This window comes from Mesoplodon mirus, assembly GCF_964341445.2.
Source record: "Mesoplodon mirus genome assembly, chromosome: 19".
NCBI lineage: Eukaryota > Metazoa > Chordata > Mammalia > Artiodactyla > Ziphiidae > Mesoplodon > Mesoplodon mirus.
The window spans coordinates 60,793,113-60,808,412 of NC_138995.1; the positions used below are offsets into that span (position 1 = coordinate 60,793,113).

A 15,300-nucleotide genomic window follows, 5' to 3' on the forward strand; every position below is an offset into this window, starting at 1 on the left:
CCTGTTTAGCCAGGGGGCAGTGATTTGCTCCACTAAGTTGTGAGTCACCCGCTTCCCTTTTCCTGACATGGGGCAGAGGGGTAGGGAGAGGACACGTGGGGCAAGAAATGGTGGAATCTGTCACTACATGGTACCTTTTATTTTTTGTATATTTTTAAAACATTTTTTATTTCTTTAATGTTGTATCTAATTTATTTTTGGCTGTGTTGGGTCTTCGCTGCTGTGCGCAGGCTTTCTCTAGTTGTAGGGAGTGGGGGCTACTCTTCGTTGCGGTGCACGGGCTTCTCATTGCGGTGGCTTCTCTTGTTGTGGAGCACAGGCTATAGGCGCATGGGCTTCAGTAGTTGTGGCTCGCAGGCTCAATAGTTGTGGCTCGCGGGTTCTAGAGCTCAGGCTCAGTAGTTGTGGCGCACGAGCTTAGTTGCTCCACAGCATGTGGCATCTTCCTGGACCAGGGCTTCAACCTGTGTCCCCTGCATTGGCAGGCGGATTCTTAAGCACTGTGCCACCAGGGAAGCCCCTACATAGTACCTTTTAAAAGGAATATTAAAAGTGTTCATTTTTTGTGATGGGTTTTCTTTTCTTTTTCATCTCTTTACATATAATTCTTTTTGTAGCTTGGAATAAATTTTCATTCAGTTTCTACTTCCCTATAAATAATCATTAATTTCTGTAACAAGCTTTGGTGGTCTTGTATAATCAAGTCAAGTCATTCTTCTCTAAACATGATATATTGTCAAATTTTTAAAACTCTGACACCACAATTATTAGATGAAAAACCTCACAAATTGTTTCTTTTTAAAATATGTTTCAGATTTCTTGGAGGCCTGCCTGCTCTCTCCTCTTTATCTTTTGTACTGGAAAAGCTCTTTGGTATGTAACAAATAATTTTAGACTGTTTTGGTGGACACTTGGTAAAGTTGTCAATGATCTTTTATGTTAACAGTCAAATCCTAGTTTTACCAGTTCGTCTAATATTTTGTTTTCTCCTTTTCTTGTGTTCTGCTAAGAGGAAGAGGAGGAAGGGGAAAGCACAGGAGTCAGGAATGACTCTTTCTCAGGTAAAATCATATTTTCAGTTGATTCACAGTCTGTCCTTGTGAAATGCCCTTCTTTGGACTCGTTCCTCTTCCCTGACTCTGAAGTATCCTGCCTGACAGTTGTACATCACAGTCACCTGGGTCCTTCCCTCAGTCCCTGTCGTCTCCACTCAGATTTCACACCCATGGATTGGAGATGGGGTGTCAGTGCTTCTGGGCCTCAGGGATTGTTGAGAGGCCCCATCTGGATGCACTGTCTGCTCTGTGTCAACCAGGATAAAGAAGCTGCCTATGCAAGTCAGGTATTAATATGCACAATACCTGGTAAAATCTGGAAAACAGAACAATAAGGGGGAATTTTTTTTTAATGGCTAAGAAATTTATTTAACCAAACAATGAAAAACCAATAAAGGGATCAAAGTCAAGAGTGGTCTGATCACAAGGACACTTTCCCGTTTTAGTATATGTGCTGCCGAAGCGAGCACAACAAGGACGCTTTGAGGAAGGAAGACTATAGGCTGGTCAATCTCACCCCTAAATATAAATGCAAAAATCTTAAACGTAGCATTAGCACACTATGTCACGGGTCTCAATTATTTGTCTCCCTATCCTATGGGAGAATTATACTTCTAATTCTCTATGGGCATCAGGCATGGTCAAAGACCTTGCTTAAACCAATAAAATGTGAGCAAAAGTGACCCACGCCCTTTTCAAGCCGAAGCTTTAGGAACCATTGTGTGGTTGTACCATGGATCCTTCTGTGATATGAGTAGGGTGTCCTAGATAAGGACTGCTCTACCCTTTTGGGTTCCAGAATGAAGAAAATGTGAATATTGCAGCCAGAATTTAACCTGAGCACAAAATAAACCCTGTTGCTCCAAAAAAAAAAAAAAAAAAAGAGTGGTCTGATCAGATTTGCGTTTTAGGACATTATATTGGCAGCAGAGTTACCTGATTTCACTTATCTAATTGCCTGAAAGAGAAAATAGACATCATTTAGATAGGGATATGTTGGAAAGCTGATCTCTGGTGGCCTGGGCCTACAGGCTTGAAGCAGGATCTCAGCTCCTAGCTGGAGGTTGAAGTCAGGTCGAGGCAGTGAGAGTGCTGAATCCTAGCCCCTAGACCACGAGGGCCAGTGGCCATTGACAAGGCCCCTGGCCCGAATTCGTCCATAGAAACGAATTGCGACAGACGGAAAGTAGTGAAGCAAGTAAAGTGTTTATTAGGAGGCAAAAGTTTACGTCTGAATAGACACACACGGGCAGGCTCAGAGAGAGAGTTGTGCCTTTGTGGTAGTTTGAATTGCTTATATAGGGCTTTTCTTCTGGGTTTCCTCTGGACAGTCATCTTGTTTTGCCTGGCTCCGAGTCTGTATTTGGTTTATCCCAGGGTCCTCCCCTGTGTGTGCACGAGTCTCTTAGCCAAGGTGGATTCTAGTGAAGAGGGATTAAGGGGAAATTTGTTCTGACTTACTCAAAGACAGTTGAAGCTAAAGGAGCAAGTCACTGACTTAATCTTAATGACTGGGAATGGGATGGAAAGTTCAGAACCTTACATCAGTGACCAGAGGGTGTTTTCTTCCATCCTTGAATTTAAACCATGAAATCAACCTAAATCTCTGACAGTTGGACATTCTTTAAATCACTTTCATCACCTCCATTCCTCAGAGGCTGACTTTTTACCTGTGGATTGTATCCTTTGAGACAGAAGTTTTTACCTTTAACGTAGGTAAGGTTCCAGCTTCATTCTTTTGCTAGTAGGTATGTATTTTCTCAGCACCATTTCTTATTGAGACTTTCCTACCTTTTATGTTGTCTCGGCACCCTTGTCTATATGCATTTTACATATATTCCAAGGATTATTTGAGTTTTCTAATCTGTTCCATTGGTTTATGTATCTGTGTTTATGCCAGTACCACATCATGTTGATTGCTTTGTAATATGTTTTAAAATCTAAACATGACTGCTTTCCTCTTCTTTTTCCAGAGTATTTTGGCTGTTTGCTGACTCTCGACATTCCCTATGAATTTTAGCATGATTTCTTTCTGTTACTGCAAACATTGCCTTTGACATTTTATATAGGGATTCCGTTGAATCTGTAGAACACTTTAGGGTAATTTGGTCATTTTTGTTCTTTTTTTTTTTTTTTTGCGGTACGCAGGCCTCTCACTGCTGTGGCCTCTCCCGTTGCGGAGCACAGGCTCCGGACGCGCAGGCCCAGCGGCCATGGCTCACAGGCCCAGCCGCTCCGCGGCATGTGGGATCCTCCCGGACCGGGGCACGAACCCGTGTCCCCTGCATCGGCAGGCGGACTCTCAACCACTGCGCCACCAGGGAAGCCCCAATTTGTTCTTTTTTTTTTGGCTGCTTCACAGGGCTTGCAGGATCTTAGTTCCCCAACCAGTGATTGAACCTGTGTCCCCCTGCAGTGGAAGCTCAGAGTCCTAACCACTGGACTGCCAGGGAATTCCCTAATTTGGTCATTTTAAGACTATGAAGTTCCCAATCCATGAGTACAGGGTGTTTCTATGTATCCCTATGCACTTTTTTTTAGAACGTTTAGTACTTTTCAGTGTACAAGTCTTGCACCTACTTGGCTGATCTTTTCCTAAGGATTCTATAGGATTGTTCTCTGATTTTCTGTTGACATTGCTCATTGTATATGCAGCTGATTTTCATATGCTGATTTTTTATGCTGCAACTCTTTTAAAGTTGTCTTTTGAGGTAGTAGTTTTCTCTTGGAATCTTTTTGCTTTTGATATAGAAAACCTTGTCACCTACAAAAATAGATAATTTCACCTCTTTTTCAGTTTGGATAACTTCGAATTTTTTTTCGTTTTCCAATAACTCTAGCTAACTTGTTCAATAGTTTCTTGAACAGTAGTTCAGAGTGTGCATCTTTCTCCTTTGTTGTTGTAAGGATTTAGCAGCGTGGACTTCCCGTTTAGTGCATCTTTGACTGCCTGTTATAGATTTTGGCATGTTGTTTTTATTTTCATTCATATATTTAAAAAATTTCCTTGTGATTTCTTCTTTGACCCATTGCTTCTTTAAGAATGAACTGTTTAATTTCCACTTTTGGAGCATTTTCCTGTTTTCATTCTGATCTTTATTTCTGGTATCATTTCACTGTGGTTAAAGAAGATCCTTTTTATGATCTGAATCTTCATACATTGGTTAAGAGTTGTTTTATTGTCTAGCATGTGGTCTGTCATGGAGAATGTTTCACACGTGCTTGAGAAGGATGTGTTTGCTGCTGCTGTTGGGTGGACTGTTCTGTACATGTGTGTTAGGTACAGTTGTTCTACAGTGTTGTTCAAGTGCTCGGTTTCCTGATTGATCTTTTGGTTTCCATGCATTGGTAAAACTCAGGTATTGAAATCTGATACGAATATTGTGCTGTTATCTATTTCCATTTTTATTTCTGTTAAGAGCTTCTTCATTTTGGGGGGAGCTCTGATGTTAGCTGTATACATACTTGTAATCATTATAGCTTCTTGGTAAATTGACCGTTTTCTCATTTCATAATGTATTTTGTCTCTTGTGTAATGTATTTTTGTCTCTAGTTTTTTCCTTAGTTTATTTTGTCTGATATTGTGCAATCACCCCTGCTCCCTTTAGGATTGAATATCTTTTTCCATCCTTTCACTTTTCGCCTTTCCATGTCCTTAGAATTGTGAATGTTCACAGTTGCAGCTCTGACACACTCTCTGTGTGTCTCTTGCTCTCTGTTTTCCTCCTGTTACTTGCGCTAGTGGTCCCTGCTCAGGCACACTGTACAGTAGTGAAAGGCAGGAGCCCTGGCCAGCTTGCTTCACTCCACTGTAACTTCAGCGGGAATTAAGTGTTTCCTTCTGATCATGATGTTTGGTGGAATATTCTTGCTTAATAACAATATTTTTTTTCCATTTTTTTGTCATGATTTTTTTTTCTTTTTTTGCGGTACGCGGGCCTCTCACTGTTGTGGCCTCTCCCGTCGTGGAGCACAGGCACCCGATGCGCAGGCTCAGCGGCCATGGCTCACGGGCCCAGCCGCTCCGCAGCATGTGGGATCTTCCTGGACCGGGACACGAACCCATGTCCCCTGCATTGGCAGGCGGACTCTCAACCACTGTGCCACCAGGGAAGCCCTGTCATGATTTTTAATTGTCCAATAAGTTTTTAATTTTACTATCATGATAATTTTATTATTAATCTGTGCAAATAATGTATAATAGTAATGACTTTTCCAGTTTTGAGTCAAAGTTTTATTAGTGGAAAAAAAAGAAACTCTCTTGCCTTTGTTAATACCTATCTAAGGCTAAATGGACAAAATTATATTTTTTAATATAGCTATTATATTGAGGTTGGAATTAAAGTATTCTGCTATTTTTTCATGTCTCTACTGTTATTTTTTAGTAGCCCGTTATGGAATTATGTGGACAAATGCAGTTGAGTACAATCAATAACATTTTCATTGTCTGGAAGATCCTGAAATGCACATGAATAAAAATGATGGTGAAAAAATTGTCTGAAAATTTGTTTGGAGAACACTCTTTTCATTTCACTTGATATAGTGTTGACATGTGTGTGCATACATTCATGGATGTACAATTCCATGCTTTAGATAAAAGTCATCATGATTTTGAAACTATGTATTTTACCTTTTTGCAGTAGAAATTATATTTTTAATATATTCCATGGCCTTGAATATTTTTTATACTATTAATGGTTTAAATAGTAATACAGTTACTAATATTTTGTGTGCATATGTGCGTGCACACATGTGTAATGGCCTTTTAGGCCGTTCCATGTTGTTCACCTTCAACTTCGTTCACGTTTTCTCAGGGAACTGTCTGGCAATGTACTTTGTTTGTTTTTTAAGCTTCCAAGAGCATTTTGTTTATTTAACCTCCTCCTCCTCCTCCCAGTAGCACTTAGCATGAACACAGCATTGTCCTGAGGGTTTTAAGAATATTAATGTGTTTAATTCCCATGCACTAAGTGGAGCCTAGTTATTACCCTCATTTTACAGCGGAGGAGCCTGAGGTTCAGAGAGAGGTTAAGAGACTTGCCCAGGACCACATAGCTGGGATGTGGTGCGGCTGAGACTTGAACCCAGGCAGCCTAGCCCAGAATCTTGAACACACCGCCCTGAGCTCTGCCCACAGACAGATTCATGCTGATGTGAGCGCTGGGCAGCAGCGGGCCCTGGTGCTCGGTGTGGAGACATCCTCACTGCCCCTCACCCAGCCTGGTGGGGCTGGCACTGCCTTTCCCTGCATGCCCCTGCCTCACCGACAGGGCCCCCAAGCCCCTTTGGTCCAACATAGGCCCCTCCAGACCGTTGGCCACCAGCAGCTCCACCAGGGGACGCTGTGGTCCCACGTGAGCCACTGCGTGTTTCTTAGCTCCCGTCTGCCCGCCCGTTTCTCCCTCCCTTTGCCAGACAGACTGGCATTTTCCATCCCATTCACACACCCTGCGTGCTCACCCCTCCCGTGGAAGGGCAGTGACCTGTGGGAAGCTACAGTCAGATGAGGAGGCTTTGGGCAAGGCTCCCTCCAGGAAAACGGGCTCTCCTTCCATCTCCTCTTTTTCCTTTTCCTTCTACAGGATCCCAAGGGCAGAGGAGGGTGGGGTGGGATTTGGGGGGTGTTGGGAAAGCCCTGAGATTCTGGCAATGTACTTTAATGCTGTATGTGTTACTTAACTCTTTGATTTTAAACTTCATTTCCAAAGTCCAACCTTCAGAGTTCGGCTGCTTGCTGTGTGATTCCTTAGATTCTTGACCTGAGTCGAGTTTCTCAGTGTCTGACACAGTTTTCTCCTCTGCAGTATCGGAACAGGTCTTCAATGAGCTGTGTTGTTGATAACAAGTTAATACAAGTAAAACCTTTAGAGTAATGCGTACCACATAGCAAGTGTTCAAACGGTGTTCGTCTCTGCTGCTCTCATCATCATGATAGGAGGTTCTGAGCTGTCCTTAAACCCACTCTGGACTCTGTCGTCTCTGAAGACACCACTCATGCTCCTCCAGGTTTAATTATCCCTCGGTGTGTAGAACATAATAGCTAACACTTCCATATAGACAACCCGGCATTGAATTTTTAGTTGTATCTATTTCATGTGTTTCCTACAAAAATGATAAATCTGTATCTATTTGAAGGATATTGTAATCTCTATGACAAAGCATAAGAAATTAAAATTAGATACACAAGTAGCTCCAAATACCTTTAAATGACTGTCAGAATACATACTTTTGCATAGCACAGGGAGATCAGCTCGGTGCTTTGTGACCACCTAGAGGGGTGGGATAGGGAGGGTGGGAGGGAGACGCAAGAGGGAGGAGATATGGGGACATATGTATACGTATAGCTGGTTCACTTTGTTATAAAGCAGAAACTAACACACCATTGTAAAGCAATTATACTCCAATAAAGATGTTTTTAAAAAAAATACAAAAAAAATACATACTTCAACCAAATTGATCTTTTCACCTCTATTCATTTTATGTGCAAATAAGAACTCTGCTCATGGCCCCTTGGCGAAATTTTTTTTTTTATTTAAGGCACAGTTGACCTTCAAGGATGTGGTCATCGAGTTCTCTCCAGAAGAGTGGGAATGCCTGGACCCTGCTCAGAGGGCCTTGTACAGGGACGTGATGTTGGAGACCTACAGGAACCTGATGTCTGTAGGTGAGGATAACTTCACTCCAAAAGTTGGGAGGGTAACTTTGCATTTACCATTGTTTGCCTTTTGGGATCGCCTGCCTTCCTTAACTAAACTCAAAGTCATGTTGACTGGGCAAGAAAAGTTTTGTGATGTAGCATCAGGAGTTTTGTTTTTTTGTTTTTTTTTTCAATTTTATTTATTTATTTATGGTTTCGTTGGGTCTTGGTTGCTGCCCGCAGGCTTTCTCTAGTTGCAGTGAGCAGGGGCTACTCTTCGTTGTGGTGCGCGGGCTTCTTGTTGTGGTGGCTTCTCTTGTTGCAGAGCTTGGGCTCTAGGTGCGTGGGCTTCAGTAGTTGTGGCACACGGGCTCAGTAGTTGTGGCTCACGGGCTCTAGAGCACAGGCTCAGTAGTTGGGGCGCATGGGCTTAGTTGCTCCGCGGCATGTGGGATCTTCCAAGACTAGGGCTCCAACCTGTGTCCCCTGCATTGACAAGCGGATTTTTAACCACTGCGCCACCAGGGAAGTCCCAGGGAAGTCCTAGCATCAGGAGTTTAAACATGCCCTTTCTTCAGATGATCTGGCCACTTCATGATATACCAGGAGTTTTTCCAGTGCTTGAGTATGTCTAATGCCCAACCGGAAGCTTTTAAAATATTTCATTCCCTGTGCTCTACCCCAGTGCTTTTGATTCGGTACTTCTTGGTAGAGAGCTGGATATCTGATGTTACATGGTTCCCTCTGCATTGAGAAGGAGGCAGGCAGTGGCTGAATTTGTGAAACATTTTTCCAGACCCACCTGTAATGTCCTCACTCTCATGTGAACAGAGAGCTGGAATTCTGGAAAAGCCACAGCCGTTGACATTTCTTTCGATAGGCAGGAATTTCTATTTTTTATGTGAACATTATTTGCATATTTGAGCAAGAGGAAGTACTCTGGACTATGAAGAGTGACATGAAAATAGCAAAAAACCAAATGGGTGGGAATGAATCGAAACTTGAGCACAGATCAGATCTCAGAAGGGCAGAGAGGAAGCCACAGCATTAGTAGTGTTTGGGAAAGTCTACCCAGATGGAGAGTAGTTTGGGAAAACAGAAGTTTATTTGTTGTCAAGTCTGAGAGGAAATTTTTCTTCTCCCTGAGTTGTCACTGTCTCTCAACATGTAAAATGTATCATGTCACCCTCAGTGGTGCAGGAGCTCCATCAGCAACAAAGGCAAAGTCTCTATCATGGTCTAGGTCACTTGGCCATTTGGCTCCTGTGGACTTGTTATTCTTTGATTTTGAGAGGCACAAAGAGGGTTGCTTTAAAGGGGTCTAGTGCTCCCTCACCTCTCCTTTTGGATTCAATGCTCAGTTCTCAGTTCTGGCACCTCAGAACCTGCATGGAGCTGTCTCAAGCCCTGTCTGCTTGTTTAGATCCCTCAGCCGTTTTTTCTGTTCTGACTTGGCCACACATATCATGGATGTGTGTCACAGAGAGGTGCATTAGGTCTTCTGTAACTGTTACTCAGGAAAACTGTAAAGATGGTGGACAGAGAGATCCTCTTTTTAATCCCCAGTCCTTCCTGGGGAGAACATATGAATCTTTCTGGCTAGCTTGGAATCTGTGGGTCAAGCTCATGATTCCATGTCAAGGACTCATAATATCTGAACCCCATATCTCGTGTTTTTTTCTTCTATTATGCTCTACCTTGTAGGGAAATATATATTCTTTCTGATTTCATATTCTCCCACGTTGCATGATTTTGCCTGTGAAACTTACTTTGAAATACATACTCCCAGGGTCTGAAATTTTATCCCATTTCTTTGCTGTGATAATGTACCTGCAGTTAATGGACAACTTCTGCTGGACACTGTGGAATGGGTTTACTGTGTAACATTAAATTCTTTTCTTAAAATACATTTATTTTATTTATTTATTTTTGGCTGTGTTGGGTCTTTGTTGCAGTGCGCGGGCTTCTCATTGCGGCGGCTTCTCTTGTTGTGGAGCACGGGCTCTAGGCGCACAGGCTTCCGCAGTTGTGGCTCACGGGCTCTAGAGCACAGCCTCAGTAGTTGTGGCACATGGGCTTAGTTGCTCCATGGCATGTGGGATCTTCCCGGACCAGGGCTCAAACCTGTGTCCCCTGCATTGGCAGGCGGATTCTTAACCACGGCACCACCAGGGAAGTCCCAACGTTAAATTCTTGATGGCGAATACTTTTCCTTATTGTTGCAATATTTCCTGCTACATAGGAAATCACCACTATAAGCTAGTTAGTACGGGGTCAGCATGTTCTAGGATGCAAAATAAAGACCCTGATTGATAAGTCTTTCCAGTTCTTTTTCTGGTTTTGAGGAATGTTACCAACGCATGTCTCAATAGCACTGTGACAATGTTGTTTACATATACTACTGATCATCCCTTTTTTTTTTTTTTTTTTTGCGGTATGCGGGCCTCTCACTGTTGTGGCCTCTCCCGTTGCGGAGCACAGGCTCCGGATGCGCAGGCCCAGCGGCCATGGCTCACGGGCCCAGCCGCTCCGCGGCATATGGGATCCTCCCAGACCAGGGCACGAACCCGTATCCCCTGCATCGGCAGGCGGACTCTCAACCACTGCGCCACCAGGGAGGCCCTGATCATCCCTTTTGATCCTCAAGAAACGGTATAGGAATTTCTCCTAGAGATAACATTGTCCAAGTTCACATCCTCAAGTTAGGCTATTGACTAAACTGTTGTTGATGCCATATTTTTTGTCACCTGTGTGCCCACTCTTCATTCTACATCCACCCTTAATTTTGCAGCATCTTAATGAGAGAGCTTGGGAATTCCCTGGCGGTCCAGTGGTTAGGACTTTCACTGCTGAAGGCACGGGTTCAATCCCTGGTCAGGGAACTAAGATCCCACAAGCCAAGCCGTGGTCAAAAAAAAAAGAAAAAAATTTGAGACAGCTTATGAAGTGGAGTGATACCTTCAATGATGAACCATCATTTGTTTTGTTTACGGCACTGCTACTTTCATTTTGTACTTTTCTATGCGTAATAAATGGTCTTGATTTTATTTCTTTAATCATCAGGTCTGTGTATTTGATGTTGCTCTTAGTGGTTTTGTTTCCTATTTTCCATGTATGTTTGGTTGATTGGGGAAGAGCCAGCCCCCTTATGGTAGAATTGGTGATTAGTTCCTTTTAGAGTTCTTTATATAGTCTCGATATTCTACTATGTCATAGATCATTTGTATTTTCTCCCATACAGTAGATTACTTTTGACTCTACTGAGTGTGCTCTAATGCCCAGTAGTTTATAACTTTGAGGTAGTTCAAACTGCTGCTTTTACTTTGTCACCTGTGATTTTCGTGTTATGTCTGATAAATCATTGGTGAATGCAATGTCAGAAAGCTTTTCCTGTATGTTTACTTCTAGCAGTTTTGTACATTTTGGTCTTTGGTTTAGGTCTTTCATTAGTTTTGTATATCATATACGTTAATGGTCCAACTTAACTGTTCTGTATTTGGGTAACTGGTTTTCTTAATAGACTGCCCTTCCCCCGTTGAGCTGTCTCGACCGCCTTGTACAACATCACTTGACCACGTACAAGAGATTTTTTTTTGACGTCTCTGTACTATTCCACCATCTCTCTGTCTTTATCTCTGTACCACAGTGTTGTGATCAGTGTAGGTTTGGAGTAAGTTGTGAAGTAAAGGCACGTGAGACCTATGACTTTGTTCTTTTCAAGCTTATTTTGCTGTTCAGCATCTTTTGAGATTCCAAATGAATCTGTAGGGTGTATTTATCTATTTCTTCAAGAAATGCTATTGGGATTTTCCTAGGGAGTGGGTTGAATCTGTTGATCACTGTGGGTAGTATTGACCTCTTGACAATATTGACTTCAAATACATGAATTTAGGATATCCTTGCATCAATTTGTGTCTTTTCTAATATTTTTAGCCATGTTTTTAGTTTACGGTGTACACATCTTTCTGTCCTTTTATAAGGTTATGCCCAAGTGTTTAGTTTTATTTTATTTATTTACTTATTTTAAAATTTTATGTGTTTTTATTTGGTTGCACCAGGTCTTAGTTGCTGCTCGCCGGCTCCTTAGTTGTGGCAGGCAGGCTCCTTAGTTGCGGCATGCATGTGGGATCTAGTTCCCTGACAAGGAATCGTATGTGGGCCACCTGCATTGGGAGCGTGGAGTCTTAACCACTGTGCCACCAGGGAAGTCCCCTTGTTTTATTTTTTGATGTTATTGTAAATGGAATTGTTTTCTCAATTTCTTTCTTGATTTTTCATTGTTAATATATAGAAACACAATTGATTTTTTCATTTACTATCTTGTAATTTTTCTGAGTTCATTCATTATTTCTAGAAGATTTTTAGCAGGATCTTCATGGTTTTCTACATATTACATCATGTTGCTTTTAAACACATGATTTTGTTTCGTTTTTCTATTTTAATACTTCTATGTCTTTTTATGCCTATTTCTTCCTGCTAGGATTTCCAGGAATAAGCTTTTAGAAGTAGAGCAGGTATCCTTTTCTAGTTTCTGATTTAGAAAGAATGCTTTCAGTCTTTGACCAGTGAGCCTTATGTTAGCTGTCGGCAGTTAATATATGTCCTTCAGTGTGCTGCGGTAGCTTTTTAAATTCCTTGTTTACTGAGTGTTTTTATCATGAAAGCCTGTTGACTTGTGTTATATGGTTTTTACTGCATCAGTTGAGATGGTCATTTTATTTTTTCTTTCATTCTGTTAATGTACTGTTTTACACCAAAAGTTTACATATCTTGAACCACCTTACATTTCAAGAATATATCACCTTATGTTATTTTATATAATCCTTTTAGTGTGGTGTTAGTTTCAGTTTACTTTTTTTAATTAAGTAATTAATCAATTAATTGATTTATGACTCTGTTGGGTCTTCATTGTTGCGTGTGGGCTTTCTCTAGTTGTGGTGAACAGGGGCTACTCTTTGTTGTGGTGTGCAGGCTTCTCATCACGGTGGCTTCTCTTGTTGTGGAGCACAGGCTCTAGGTGAGTGGGCTTCAGTAGTTGTGGCACGTGGGCTCAGTAGTTGTGGCTCACAGGCTCTAGAGCACAGGCTTAGTAGTTGTGGTGCATGGGCTTAGTTGCTCCACGGCATGTGGGATCTTCCCAGACCAGGGATTGAACCCATGTCCTCTGCATTGGCAGGTGGATTCTTAACTGCCCTAGCCGAGAAGTCCCCCATTTCCTTTTGATGGCCTTATTCTAGTTTTTCCTTCAGGTTTCAGCTAAGAACAGTCTTGCACATCTCATGGAATGTTATATCAGTTCTTTGTGAAAATATGCATGGAAATGGGACTTAGGGAATGTTGAATTGGATACCCTACATAGCAAATAATGTAATAGATGTACAACTGCTTTATATCTAAAATATTCTATTAGCTCTCTTTTTAACTTTCTTTCATTTTGGCCGCATACCCATAGGATAATTTCCACAGTTAAAAATTGAACAGTATTGTGTTACTTGCTAAGCCAATTTTTCTTTTCTTTTAACCTCCTTATTTTCAGTTGTCTCGTACAGTTTTATTCACACATATATGCAGTCACAAGGAGTGATACCCCATGTTTATTATTCCCTGTGCTTCACTGAGGCCCTTATCAGTCCTGGTCTTTCTTTACATGGTCCCTTGATGCTGACAGAGACACTGTCATTTGATCACATATTTAAGTTGTTCTCCTGATCTCCCCAGTTTCCACAGCATTTCTTCACCCATCACTCCACCTTTCTCGTTACTCACACTGTAAAAATGATCCCCTTTCATCCATTGAACAACTTTCTCAGGATACGACTTAAATTAAGATGTGCAACCGTGATGACTCTGAAACCATTTGAAGGAGGGATTGCTGAATAACAGTATTAGTTACACAGCTCACTTCTTGTTGCATCTCCGTTGAGTTTTCCTTTCAAAACTACTGGTATTTGTATGTTGAGTCTTAATTTGTGTATGCTTTGTGGTTATGGTGGAAAAACTTTTTTTTGAGAGCTAATACAAGTTTTTCCAATTGAATGTTTTGTCACAGCGTGTTTGCAGGTAGGCTGCCCTAAACTTAAGTTGAATTACGTATAATCACTGTTTCTTTAGTAAAGAATACTATTCTTTAGTGTTCCTAAGAATCTTTAACATCATGGCTGAGAAGTTTCATAACTGTGTTTGGTAAAAGTATTACTTTGGTGTAACATCATATATTCAGCATGAAACATTTATTCATGCAGTGTAAAGAATAGTATACCTATGGTCCTTTTTATCTTGTAGATCTCTCTCATATACACGTGATCAAGAAATTACAACTAAAATCAAACACTGATATAGGAGAAATATTCCAAACAGTGCTGTTGGGAAGCCATGGAAGCTGTGAAATCAAGCATTTTTACCTACGGGAAATACAGGAGAATATGCATGACCTTGGGTGTCAGTGGAGAGATGATGAAAGAAATTACAAAAATATCCCTACATCCCCTAACGAAGATGTCACTTATAGAAGAGTTCGACATGGTGGAAGGGATTCAGGAAAGAAGCCGATTGCAAATAGGCTGGCATTAAGCTTTTCGGATGAACTGCATATGTTTAAAAGTAAACAGAAAATTTATGAATTTCATCAAGCTGATAAGAGCATCAACAATAGTACCTCGTTTTCACCATCTCAAGAAATTTCTCCTACTGGCCAACCCAAAATTTCTAATATACATGGGAGTGATTTTATGCATCTTTTAATACTGACAGAAGACCAGAAAGCACACAGGGAAAGTCCTTACAAATGTAATGAGTGTGGCAAACCCTCTCCTAAGGGCTCAAACCTCAGTAGACGTCAGAGAATCCACACAGGAGAGAAACTGTGTAAATGTGATGTGTGTGGCAAGGTCTTTAATCGAAATTCACACCTTGTAAGTCATAAGAGGGTTCATACTGGAGAGAAACCTTATAAATGTAATGAGTGTGGCAAGAGGTTTAGTCAAAATTCACATCTTACAAGTCATCAGAGAATTCACACTGGAGAGATGCCTTATAAATGTAATGTGTGTGGGAAGACCATTTATTCTACCTCAGGCCTCAGGAGACATATGATAATCCATAGAGAAGCTAAACAATATAAATGTGATGTATGTGGCAAAGTCTTTAATCAGAATGCAGTCCTTGCAGTTCATCAGAGAATTCATACTGGAGAGAAACCTTACAAATGTGGTGAATGTGTCAGTGTCTTTAGTCAAAAAACACACCTTACAAGTCATCTGATAACTCATACTGGAGAGAAACCTCACAAATGTAATGAGTGTGGCAAGTTTTTTCGGGATAAGAGAACCTTTACAAGGCATCAACAAATTCATACTGCAGTGAAACCTTACAGATGTAATGAGTGTGGGAAGTTCTTTCGTGAGAAGCCAACCCTTACAAGGCATCAGCAAGTTCACACTGGAGAAAAACCTTACAAATGTAATGAGTGTGGCAGAGTCTTTAGTCAAAATTCAAACCTTGCACGTCATCAGAGAATTCATAATGGTGAGAAACCTTACAAATGTAATCAGTGTGGCAAGCTCTTTAATCGAAAAGGAAACCTTTCAGTTCATCAGAGAATTCATACTG

The 15,300-nt window shown here is 41.3% G+C and overlaps 2 protein-coding genes across 3 annotated transcripts in view; one reads left to right on the forward strand and one right to left on the reverse strand.

The window, feature by feature from the left end:
* The window catches only part of LOC309794915 (uncharacterized protein), a 385,639-nt gene that overhangs the window by 181,579 nt on the left and 188,760 nt on the right, over window positions 1-15,300 (reverse strand). The gene's annotated exons all lie outside the window — the stretch shown is intronic.
* LOC309794914 (uncharacterized protein) overlaps window positions 7,644-15,300 on the forward strand; it is a 105,045-nt gene continuing 97,388 nt past the window's right edge. Inside the window, exon 1 of one of the 2 annotated variants that reach the window (XM_082606843.1) lies at window positions 7,644-7,719. The gene's annotated coding sequence lies outside the window, so the exon portion shown is untranslated. The remainder of the gene's footprint in view (window positions 7,720-15,300) is intronic. The other variant, XM_082606842.1, reaches the window with a different exon arrangement.